Raw genomic sequence first — 12,112 nt, forward strand, 5'->3', positions numbered from 1 at the left:
TTATATTTTCGAAGTGATAATTCCATGCTCGTGACAACTTGGTCTATATGGTCATTGTATTCTCGTGTTAGATATGTATATGGGTATCATAACTACTTAACTAGCATACTTATTATAAAATTTGGCGCTAACTTTGTCTTTTCTTATCACAATTACTCAACTTTATAGGTATCTGAAAGGCCACTTCTCTCACAATAAAATAAAATTTTAGTCATTTTCTCCTATGTTCCTGCGTAAACGTTCATATCTCTTTTTATATTTTTTTTTAGCATTATTTCGATGATCAGTCCATGTCCTAGTGTATATGTATTTTATTAATATTGATTACGAGATCCAATAAGTATTTATATCTTTTTTTATATATTTTTTTCCTATATATAAAAAAGCAAAGTATACAAGAGAAAATAATATATTTAGAATCAGAAACCAGACGATTGTCAGGTCTTCCATCGAAGACAAACCACTCAATTATTAAGAATTAATACAAAAACAAACAATAGAAATACGGACTCCTAATACAATGGCGAAGGATTATTGGATGATTCATCTAGATGAAAGACGAGATAGTCAAATTCAACTTTATATAATAATAATGTCTTAATCGAAGATTTTTCGTGTGGTAAAAGTAAATTCCATGTGATTTGAAGTATCCAATAAATAAACTCAAAATTGACCAATCATCTATTCACTATAATCTCATGACAACTTAAACTAAAGAAAAATTAGAAGACACACTCCATTACTTTTTATAAGAAATTTGATGGGTATCACATATTATAATGCAAGTGTCGGCTTAATGGATAAGGGCGCCTAGATGGTAACCTAAAAGCCCCACATTCTAGTATGTAAGATTCATATTTTTTTTCTAGGGTTTGTTGCTAAAGTTGGTCTATTGATGAAATTATTGGGTGCCATGATCAAGGGAGTCAACTTGGTGAACAATCAAACCTCAAGTTGACTTAACTAAAGGGGTGTTTGTCTTCATCCTGTTTGCAATAATGGCCGATCTTAGTTATTTCTTAGGGTTTAGGTAATCAGAGAAATTTTATACCAGTTTCATTGGCTATTTTAATGGATAGATTCGTTTGAGATGATTCATACCTATTAAAATATACAATAATTGATACTGTTAAGATCAATTTAAGCCCTAGGTAGCCTAGCTACTAGTACTCCGTCATTTCTAGGGTTAGACTTTCGGTTAAGAACAAGAGTCTAAAAAGTTTGCCATTGAAGCTTTTTTTTTTTTTTGTGAAAGAGTTTTCCATTGAATCTTATAAACTAATAAAAGTAACTAGGAAGGTGTCCCAAATGCCGGATCTAAAGGGTGAAAACTAACTTGTAAGTACCAGTGGCGTGGTTAAAAAGAACGGAGCCGGTACAAAATTTTATACATAGTTGTTCAGTGATATAAAACAAAAAATAATAATTTACTTATTCTATCGTAGTAAACAAATATTTTCACTTTGGTTCCATCATTCTTTTTCCATTATGGAGTATTCAAGTCCATTTCAGGCTTTTACTTGTTAGTATAATCTATGTTTATCAATTTTATTTTCGATCATTCGATGGATCTCGACCAATCAGTTCAACATTTCTCTATTTGTTTTATTTTTAGGTTGTATGTTGTTTTTAGTTTCCAGTGTTGAGTACGAGTAGTACTTTTTGGGCGTTTCAAATATATTAACGGCGGATATGTTCCGAGCACTTAAGAATATAAAGGAGCAACTTGGAGCTTTGGAGGAGGTTTATGTGTAAAAGATGAAGAAAACAACTCGAAAACGATGGAGAAAAAGAATAAAATGATCATGAGTTTACAAGTTCAAAGAAGAAATATTCAGAGAAAAACAAATAAAAAAGGAAACCATGTAGACTACAAACTATTTTTAGTTCTTTGTAGAGACTCTTACTTCTCTTACACTACGTAATTTACACGAACAAGTATTAAAAATAACTAGCTAGTCAGATGCGAACAATGCAAAATTTTAAGACAAAAATTAATATTCTCACTTGTTTCTGTTGGATACTTTCAATCGACTAAGAAAATATTTTGATTTCAGATAATGAGTGTGTTTATAGTTTTGTACATACTCTGAATCAAACACAGTTGGAGTGATTCAACATTTTTTTTTCTAAATTTTGTCGAACTACATACCTTAGTAACTGTTTTACATATCTACCCACAACCATTAATGAAACTGGTTTTTAATTGAAGAATGTTTAAGGTAAAAGAGTCAAATAAACAACACTATTTGACTTTCTCCAATGGAAAATACTACTAAACTATTAATAGTTAATTAATAAAATATTTGCATCATCAAGAATAAAATAGTAAGCTAGGGCACAAGATTGTCATCCTAAAACAAAATCATGACCTCACGATCAAGGTTCCCTAAAAATGGATAAACACTAATAAATACATTTATAACTTAATGATGAATGGACAACTCATATAAACTAAGTTGAAAATACATACCAAAATGTGGTCGGTTTTAAGAGTCTCATTTGACCTAAATTCAGATTTGATAATAGCTTACAATAAGAAATGAATTTTGAGACAATAAAAGAATGGAATTGGGAGTATATGTGTGGATAGAATATACGAAGATCATGCACAATAGAATTAAAAATCTTGTATTGTATATTCTGATATATTCCTTCGCGAACTTCAAGAGCCAGTTGATTCTATCCTTGTCAGCAATTCCCTATGCAATAATTCATATATATAATGTACATAATGTGTATAAACATATACACAATCTCGAGACTTCATCTAATCTTTAATTAATTTTTACTATAAGACTAATTATTTGGCGAATACTAAGCGGCTTTTGGATTCTTTTTAGGGTCGGTCTTTGCGTTAAAAGTGTTTTAAATCAGAGGTAAATTTAATAGCGTCCTTTTGAGAATAGTAAAAAGGTAAAAGTTAAAATCGATTACGGGATTCGTATAGTTTGGTGTGAATGTTAAGGTGCAAGCCTAAAGGAAATCCTGAATCTGTCCTTGGTTGAAACATGAAGTTTCGAAGACAAAAAAGCAGGAGGATTTACCCCATATCAGTATTTTCAAGAGTTTTATTTCCTTTTACCCCTTGTAATTGTGGTAAAGGTTTTGAAATAGGACAATATTGAGTTATAGAGTTTTCACAAGAAAAGTTTTTTCTTTTTTTTTGAATTGTTCAGCGTGTGCCTCGAACCCTTGACCTCTAAGGTGAAAGATTATACTTTTTACCATTCCAACCAAGGGTTTGACAATTTTCACAAGAAAAGTTAGCCAACCTAGGTAGTATATATCTTTCCTATCTAGTCCAATTTTCAATACTTTTGATTTAATTTATTGTTTTTAATTGCAAGGGGAGAGAACAATAGAGAAACAATAGAGATATCTTCACGTATACTTTTACCTCTAAACACTAACACAAGCCACACTCTCAACAATTGAACTACATGCAACTTGACTATTATATCTATCTATTGAGATGTGGTAGTAGAGTTTTCCTTAAAAACTCTCTCAAATGCATTACTCTACATTGATGAAGACTACAAGATACAGAATCAAGTTTTGTTTCGTTTAAGCAAATCCATACGGGCCTGTGTTCGAATCACAGCCGCCCTCCTCAATTTCTCATGTAGGACCGACTCCTACATGAGATGTGAAAGTATGGGTTGTGTGCTTTTATCTGATGTTGTTGTAAGCAACCATGTGCCCCTAACATTTCATTGGTGCCTACAGAATTTCTTTCACTTAGGAGTCCCCGTACGAAATTGTCCATTAGTACTTCTTCTTTACATACAAATTAGTAAATGATCATATTATATTTTTAGACCTCTTGATAAACCATGAAAGAGGCCTGAAGCCCAACAAGATGAAAGAGTCCTAAAGCCCGACAAATTTATTTCATTATTTATACTAATAATAACCTAAGGTCAATATCCGGATTTGCACTTTCAGTGGATCGAACTTGGGACCTCTGCACTGCGGAGTAATGGACTAACCAACTAGACTACCAGTTGTTGCCTGAATTTGAGTTATTAAGAGTATAATAATGACCTATTATATAGTTTGTGTGGCTTTTTGGAGTATGAACAAATTAGTTTTTTTTTTTTGTGTGTGTTAAAAGTGTGATGAAGTTAGTTAATGAAGATAATGAGCATTTTATGAATCAAAACTACCGAATGTAATCATGTTATTTGAAAACGAAAGGTTTTCATAGATCTTCCTATACGAACGGATGTACCAACTGCTCTTGACCCGTACGTTAACGATGTAATTGACAAATGAAGCATGTAATTAACAAGTTAATTACTATGTTTTTAACAAAATTTAAAAGACATTTGTGGAGACAAAAGAACAACTTCTCCCTTTTCCACATGAATTAACTTGCCTCTCCTGAATTTTGATTATAACTCTGCCTCTTCTTCCCCCAATTCCTCAACTTTACAAGCATATGAAAGGTCACTCCTTCCAATGATAAATTTCTATATATTCACTATCTCCCTATGCTCCTTGAGTAAACGTTTTTCAAATTCAATAATTGCTTTTAAATCAAACTAAGAAAAAACCAACTTCAAATTGACTTAAATTGGTAGTGTAGCTTTCACTTTTTATTTGAAGAAGAAAGGGAGTTTGACTTGAGGTAGAAGAATTTCGGAGTTAATCAATACAGGTTTGCATTTTCAACAAAAAAATAAATAAAATAAAGTTAGTGAAGGTTTGCATCATCAAAAATAAAAATAGTAAGTTAGGGTTCCACAAACATAGGTGAACCCCAACTATTTGTCCCTTCATAATAGATTGACAAGTCACAATTTTTCATTGATGAAAAAGTGACTTTTAAACCTCTTATTTATTAGAAGTCAAAGAAGTAATGTGAAGACTATCCGCGAAAATAGAATCATCGGTACATGTAGGTGCTACTTGACCTACTCATGTGTTTACAATTATGTTACTAACTAGTACATGTTTAACAAGATCACGTGCCACAAAATTGGCTTCTCAATCTGTATATTTGAAACTAAAATCTTCGAAAGTGTTTATTTGCTCGAAGATTTTTGCGACAATGCTTCTAATTCTCCACGGTGATTGACAAATCACACTAGTAATAATATGTTCAAGATACATATTATGATGTGGCCGGTTAAAAAAAAATAGTTTGGAAAAATTAAAGAAGAATTGAATAGCTAAAGAGATCATGCACATTTTCATTGGAAATATGGCATTTTATAGTCTTATATATTCCTTCATGAATCTCAAGAGCCATTTGATTTTATCCTTGTCAGAAATTTTGTATTCGTCCGAGTATATGGTTTTTTATACCTAGAATTTATAATGCTTTATTGTTTATATTTAGGTTGAAAACAAAGAAGACAATAAGCCAAACTAACATCTTTGTCAAACGAGTTCATATGTTTGTCACACTAAGTGATTGCCAAATTAATATCAAGATAAGTCAATTACTCAATTAACATGTGATTGCCAAAAAGTTATATATTTGTCAAATATATAATTTATATATTGTTTTATTATTTATAAATAAGTCAATCCCATAAGTGATTGCCAAAAGTGGATGAAGATAAGTTCATTTTATATATATACATATACATATATATACACACACGTCCAGATAAGTTCACAAACATGTCATGATTGACGTCATTGTTTGATTTATATAAGAATCGTTATGTTAAGACGTCTATAAGCCCCGATAGCCACGTAAACTTTTATCAGAATTAGTGGTTGAACTAAAGGAAATTATTATAAAGAATGCATTAGATAACTAGTTATCTTTTAAGCTTCTTGGCATAAAAGGTCTATTAAATAACACTTATATTATAGAGGAGTAAGTACCATAAACATTTATAACTAAGAGTTGAACTTTGTTCTCCAAATTGGAGAGACATATATACTACTACTCGCACCAAAGGGGGGGATTCACTAGAAGAGCAAAAAGAGAGAAAAGGCGAAAGTAATAAGAAAGACTTCAAATCCAACTAAATAAAATTAATTTGGTTTACAAGCGTTCGAGATTACTTAATTGAGCAAATGCACTTCCTGTATATGGACAAATTAAGCCTTTTTTCCTTTGTTCTATGTGAGACTATTCTCACACATAAAGATCCTTTGAATGGAGCCTTGTTTGACTCTTCTTTTGGCAGAGGGAGACCCTTTTCTGGTGACTACACTTTTTCTATTGTTTCAAAGTGGTGGTGCCCATAAACAGGCTTGCCAGGACAGCCTGTAACAAGGCCCATTGAGCCGAGCCTGGAATAAGCCACATAGCCTAATGCTTAGTGGGGAGGGAATTACATGGGAGAAAATAGCCACACTCACATTTCTTTCAACTTCAACAAAAATTACCTCAGATGTGAGTGTGTATAACAAAAACTGGGAGTACATTTAAAATTTCTCAAAATTTAGATGCAGTCACCATTTTTTTTATATACATACACATCTAACATATTTTTGGTTCAAGTCAAAGTTTTCCATATTTCAACAAAAAAAAAAAGTCAAAGTTTTCCTTGCCAAGATCAGATCAGTATCCTTTCATCGAAAAAAAGAAAGATCAAATCAGTATATAATATAAATACAATAGATCAAAATAACCGATCACTACATGATACAGTAGGTGAATCAGATTTCCTGAAAAAGGCGAAAAACAAATGCTCCCAGCAGAATAAAACTTGATAAGAACAAGCAACCAAACACTAAGGGTCCGTTTGATACGTGTGAGAATGTGTGTAAGAAAGTCGTTTTCTCAGGAAAATCAGTTTTCCACTGTTTGGTTGGCCACTTTGGTTAAGAAAACCGATTTACTAAGGGAAAAAAAAGTGTGCAAATGGTCTAATTTTTTTCCCACCTTTTAGATGGGAAAGTTGATTTCTCACTCTATCCCTCCTCCCAAAACTTTCTCTCTCTATTTCTCTATTACCGTAACTCTTTCTACTCATCTATGTCCAATTAATAAATAAATTGAAATTCTAAAGGCACCCCCTAAATGCTTAACATTTATATATTAGTTAACTGCCCAATGAATAAATAACACCTAATTAATAAACATTTGTCTAAAGGCACCCCCTTAAATTCTAAAGGCACTCCTTAAATGCCTAACATTTATATATTGGTTAAAGACCCAATTAATAAATAAAACATAATTAATAAACATTTGTCTAAAGACACTCTCTTTCTCACCTTATTTTCTCACCTTCTTATCAAATGCCTAAAATTTGACTTTGAGTAAGAAATCTCTTTTCTTTCTAATGGGAAAGTGATGGGCCTAGAAGGTTACCCTAAATAGGTCTACACCCGCAAGTGCACGGGTGTCAAGTTGTAATAATTTCCGGTAAGACCGGTTCGTTCCTCAGAGACTAAGTGAAATTTATTCTAAAACTAGGAAGTAATAAGATTTTTGAAATTGATTTTGGTTTTGGTTTTGAAAATAAATAAATAAATAAAATATTAAAACGATTAAAAAGGTGAAACTCAAATGGGGAGAAATCAAATGGGAGAGAGTCTAGGTTTTCTGAATTCATCCATATAATCAGTTCTAACGACAATTTAATTTGGTCTGATTCGATTGTTCTTTGTATAACTCAGATTTTCAGTCCATGGATGGTCTAAAAACCCGGAAGATATTATCGTTAAAATAATAAAAACTGTAATAAATTTATCATTAGAACAATTATTAAAACTTCATCTAAAACCCTAGATAGGAAAGTTAGTTACTCATGGATAAAATAAATTAGAAAATTAAATAAAGAGAGGAAGAAGAAAACTCAACTTTTTCGCTTTTTCCAAACCAAACAGAGCCTTAGGGAAAGATTTTCCTTCTGTTTTCCCAAAATTCCAAACCAAACAGACCCTTAGAGAAAATTATTTTCTCATCTTCTCGGAAACGATTTCCAGGTGAGAAAATAATTTTCCTTCCCTGGTTTTTCTTCTCCTTCTCTGTTTTCTCCTTCTTTCTCACTCTAAAGCTTCTCTTTCTCTATCTATAAACAGGAAATATACTCTCTTTCTCTCTCTAATAGTAATGATAAATAAAGAAGAAGAAAAAGATGAGATTAATGGAGTTTATAAATAATTCAATCTCTTACTCTCTCTACAAACAATAGCTTTCTCTCTCTCTTATTTCAATATAAACTTCTCTCTGTCACTAAGAGAAGAATAAAGAAGAAGAACAAAAAGAAAACAGAAAAGAAAACTCTTTCTCTCACTTTCTCTCTCTAGCTCTCGATTTCTCACTTTAATGGCTGAGTTCTTTGATCTCTCTCTCTCTCTCTCTCTCTCTCTCTCTGTAATGTCTTGTTTAGTTGAGCTCGAGAGACCCCCAATCCGAGATGTCTCCCAACTCCCTTCTCTCCCTGTTTTAAACCAAAACCGAGCAGTCCCCCTCAATCGTCTGCTATTCTTTCCTTTTATTCTTCTTCAGCCGAGAGTGATAATCAATCCTCTCTAATCTCTCTTTCCATTTTCTAAATATCTCCATCTCCATTACAGCTCATTCTCTCTCTCTAAATTTCCAGCCGTTCTTATCAAGAATATCACCTCAAATCTTCTTTCTCTGTTAGTTTCATCTCGTTCCTTCTCTCTCTCTTTATTTCTGTTTTTGAAATTAGAAGATAAGAGAGGAAGAAGGAAATACGTACACAGCTGGGTTACTCGTGAATGGTAAGGGTCAGACGACTTTGTGCTTCGCGGCAAATGAAAAATGGATTGCTTCAACCGCTCCCGACCGTTGATTTCGAGGACACGGATCAAGAAGTGAGGTGGCAGGCGGGATTACATAGATTATCTTGAGATGGGTTACACCGGTTTATCCTCTCGAAATTTTGGTTTCCGTGTTGCGCTGGTACACAAAACTGAGATGTTCCACAATTCTTGTCGCGCCACGTCATCGAACTCTATACCGATTGCCAGAATCACACCCAAACTTATCCCACTGGTCAACCTCAATTGACTCCAATTTCGACTTTTACTATCTTTCTCATTCGAATTCCGATTTGACTTCCGTCTTCGCCGTTGGACTCGTCTTGGACTCTACTTTCATCCGAGCATCAAAATTGGCCTAACCACCAGACTACAATAATCTCCCAAATTACCAAAATGCCCCTAGACGTGTTTTTCTTCCGTTTTTATCTGTTTTTCACACTGAACTCCGTAAAAGACACCTGAGAAAGAAAAAGAGGTAATTCATGAGAGTAACTTGCCCTAGATAGACTAACTCATCCAATTCAAGAGACTCAAATGGGACATTTTCATGTCTCATCAGAAAGAAAGTCATTTTCTTACCCATACATTTTCTCGCGTATCAAACAGACCCTAAGCTTTCTAAGCTTTCTCACACATTTTCTTAACAATCAAATATCTAACATAAGAGGCAAAAGTATTATACCCTCAACGGTGAACTCCTAATTGTAAAATTTACCTAAGATCTAATTCTCAAAAAACAAAACCAAGACCCTAAATCAGTTTCCATCAAATGAAGCTAGTCAATTTTAAACTACTCGGATACTTCAACTTCTATTTCTCAACCTTCATTCTTTGTTTCTAGGTGCAGTGAAGAGGTAGCTCCTTGGCTACCAGTTTCCTAATTTCCTCAGGTAAATCTTCCAAATTTCCTCAGGTAAATTCCACCCAAAATTTTGTACCCCGGAATATTTCTTTATTTCCCCAAAACATCGGCCTATAAATATTTCTTCTCTAAACATATCCAAATTTATTTTTTAGAAAAGACCTTCTAAAGCTTAAAAAAAAATTATTTTCTAACTTAAGATTTTTTATATTTTTTTACATAAGATATACCCTTAATAGGAACACAAATATATAAAGAAAAAAAAATTGACCAACCAAGCCTAGCCCGTCGGGCCCAAAATAGAGGTCCAGCCCAAGCCCGTGATAGAACTCGGGTTGAACGGACCCGTTTTCCGTACGGGCCGACCCGGCCTTTTGAACACAATAGCCATTAAAGGGTTTCCTTATAGAAATTTTGCGACTTAGGTTGTGTTTGTTTTTCAAGTTATGCCTAAATCTGAATTTGCTTAATCTAAATTGACTAAATTATTATTTTAGAAGTTAGATATTTGTTAGCTAAATCTAAATCGTTATGTTAGAATAAATTTTTTGACATTTATACTGCTAATTGACATTATTGACAAAAACAAAACCTAATTTCTAGTTTCTCTTCTCTTATCTAAATAAATAAAACCTTAGTCTCATTTCTCTCTCTTTTTCTTTCCCCTTCTCTCTCAAACCAAAGGTCCACAAAGTTCCGGCAGACGACCTTAACCAAAAAAAAAAAAAAAATTTCTTTACTTTTCTTTGTCATCTTCATCCTTCTTCTTTCTTCATTAGAGTGCATTTTCGTGATGAGCAATAATTCCACAAGCTATACCCATAATTAGGGCTGGGAAAACGGTCCGAAATCCCGCGATCCGGCCCGTTCGGCCCGAACCGTGAGTGACCGCTGACCGAAAGCACCCCGAGCCGGGTTAGCCCGGCCCGATAAATCGGGCTAATAGGGCCGGGCTCGGTCAGGTTCTCAATTCCGAGTCCCGGCCCGTATAACCCGTCCGAAGCCCGGCCCGATAGATGAGCCCGATAGGTAGCCCGAAAGAGAGCCCGAACCCGACACCAAGCTATAAATACTCTCTTTTTTTCAGAGTAAACCAAACCCTAAACCTAAACACTACCTCTCTTTCTCTTTCTCTTTCCGCCTCTCTCTCTCTTTCCGCCTCTCTCTCTCTCTTCCAAAAATACTACCCTAAACCTAAATACTCCATTATCTTCTTATGTTGTAATTTTTTTCTTTTTATGTGGTTAATCTAAATGTTGTTTCAAAAACAACACTATGCTGTAATTTTTTCTTTTAGATGAAGTTGATGGATATGGAGTTGAAGGTTTTCGAGAATGAGCAGCACAAAGGGTAGCAAGAATGGCCATTGTAGCAATAATTCCTGCAGCAACTAACGATAACGAAACTGTTGGATTTATCGAAGAAATAGTAGTTGATGGTAATCTTCTTCCCATACTAGAGAAAGAGGTTATATAAGTCTTGGTCTAAGATCAACTCTCTCTCTCTTCCCTGATTTGAGATCTGTGAATATTTTTCTAACATGCTTTTGATAGGTATAAAAGGGAAATGAGGTTTGATTTCAAAATGGGTTTTGTATATTTTGTTTGTGTAACATCAACTCTCTCCCTCTCTATCTCTGTGTGAAGATCAATGAAAGGTTTTGAAAAGGGGAAATGAGGATTCAATTCAAAATGTTTTTTTGTTTGTTTGTGTTGAATCTTAATAAGAAACACATTGCTTGTTTTGGGGAGAAGAAGGCAGGATTGTATGAAGAATTAGAAATGGTTGGTATTTAATTAATTTTTGTTTTTTTATTAAATAATTATTTTTTAAAATTTTTTTAATTCTCAAAAACCCGAGCCCGTCCGGCCCGAGCCCGTTGGAACCCGCTCGGGCAGCCGGGCTCGGACGGGCTACGGGCACTTAGATGGCGTGTTTCGTCCGGCCCGATCCGCCCGACTCCCTACCTCGGGCTCGGCTTATCCGAGCCCGATCCGCCCGAGCCCGACACTTTGTAGCCCGAGCCCGTCCGCGCCCGCCCGATTCCCACCCCTACCCATAATGAACTAAAATCCAATCCTAAATATTCCATCCTGAAACTCCTCTGACTCAACAATATAGAGAAACGGAATATCAGTATTGGTACTTGATCGAGGGTTACGTTGGGAAGGATAGAGTGAGGTGGGAGATTTAATGAGAGTTTTCCTTTGAGTAATTAGTTCACCCTATTCCCTATGTTATTGCTAGTTTACCCATTCCCAAGCCTCTTTGATTTGGAATCTTCTGGTTACTAGACTGCCGCGAAGGGGATTTAGAGAGAGATTTAGGGTTTCATTTTCGAGTTATCTCGTATCTTATATATCTATGAATTCCTTTGTTTTAGGATCTTTGATAGATATCTTTTTGAGTTGAAAGATCTTTTGGGAGATGTTTCCTCCTTTTAGACTCTTGAAGCCCAAGTTAGGCAAATACTTAAGATCTTCAATGATTGATATCTTTAATTAGATTTGATGTTAATTCGGTAAGCGTTTAGCACGTTTCTAC

The sequence above is a fragment of the Eschscholzia californica genome, unplaced genomic scaffold (genome assembly GCF_041429995.1).
Source record: "Eschscholzia californica isolate CP2 unplaced genomic scaffold, dmEscCali1.0.p SCAF_5, whole genome shotgun sequence".
In the NCBI taxonomy this organism is placed as follows: domain Eukaryota; kingdom Viridiplantae; phylum Streptophyta; class Magnoliopsida; order Ranunculales; family Papaveraceae; genus Eschscholzia; species Eschscholzia californica.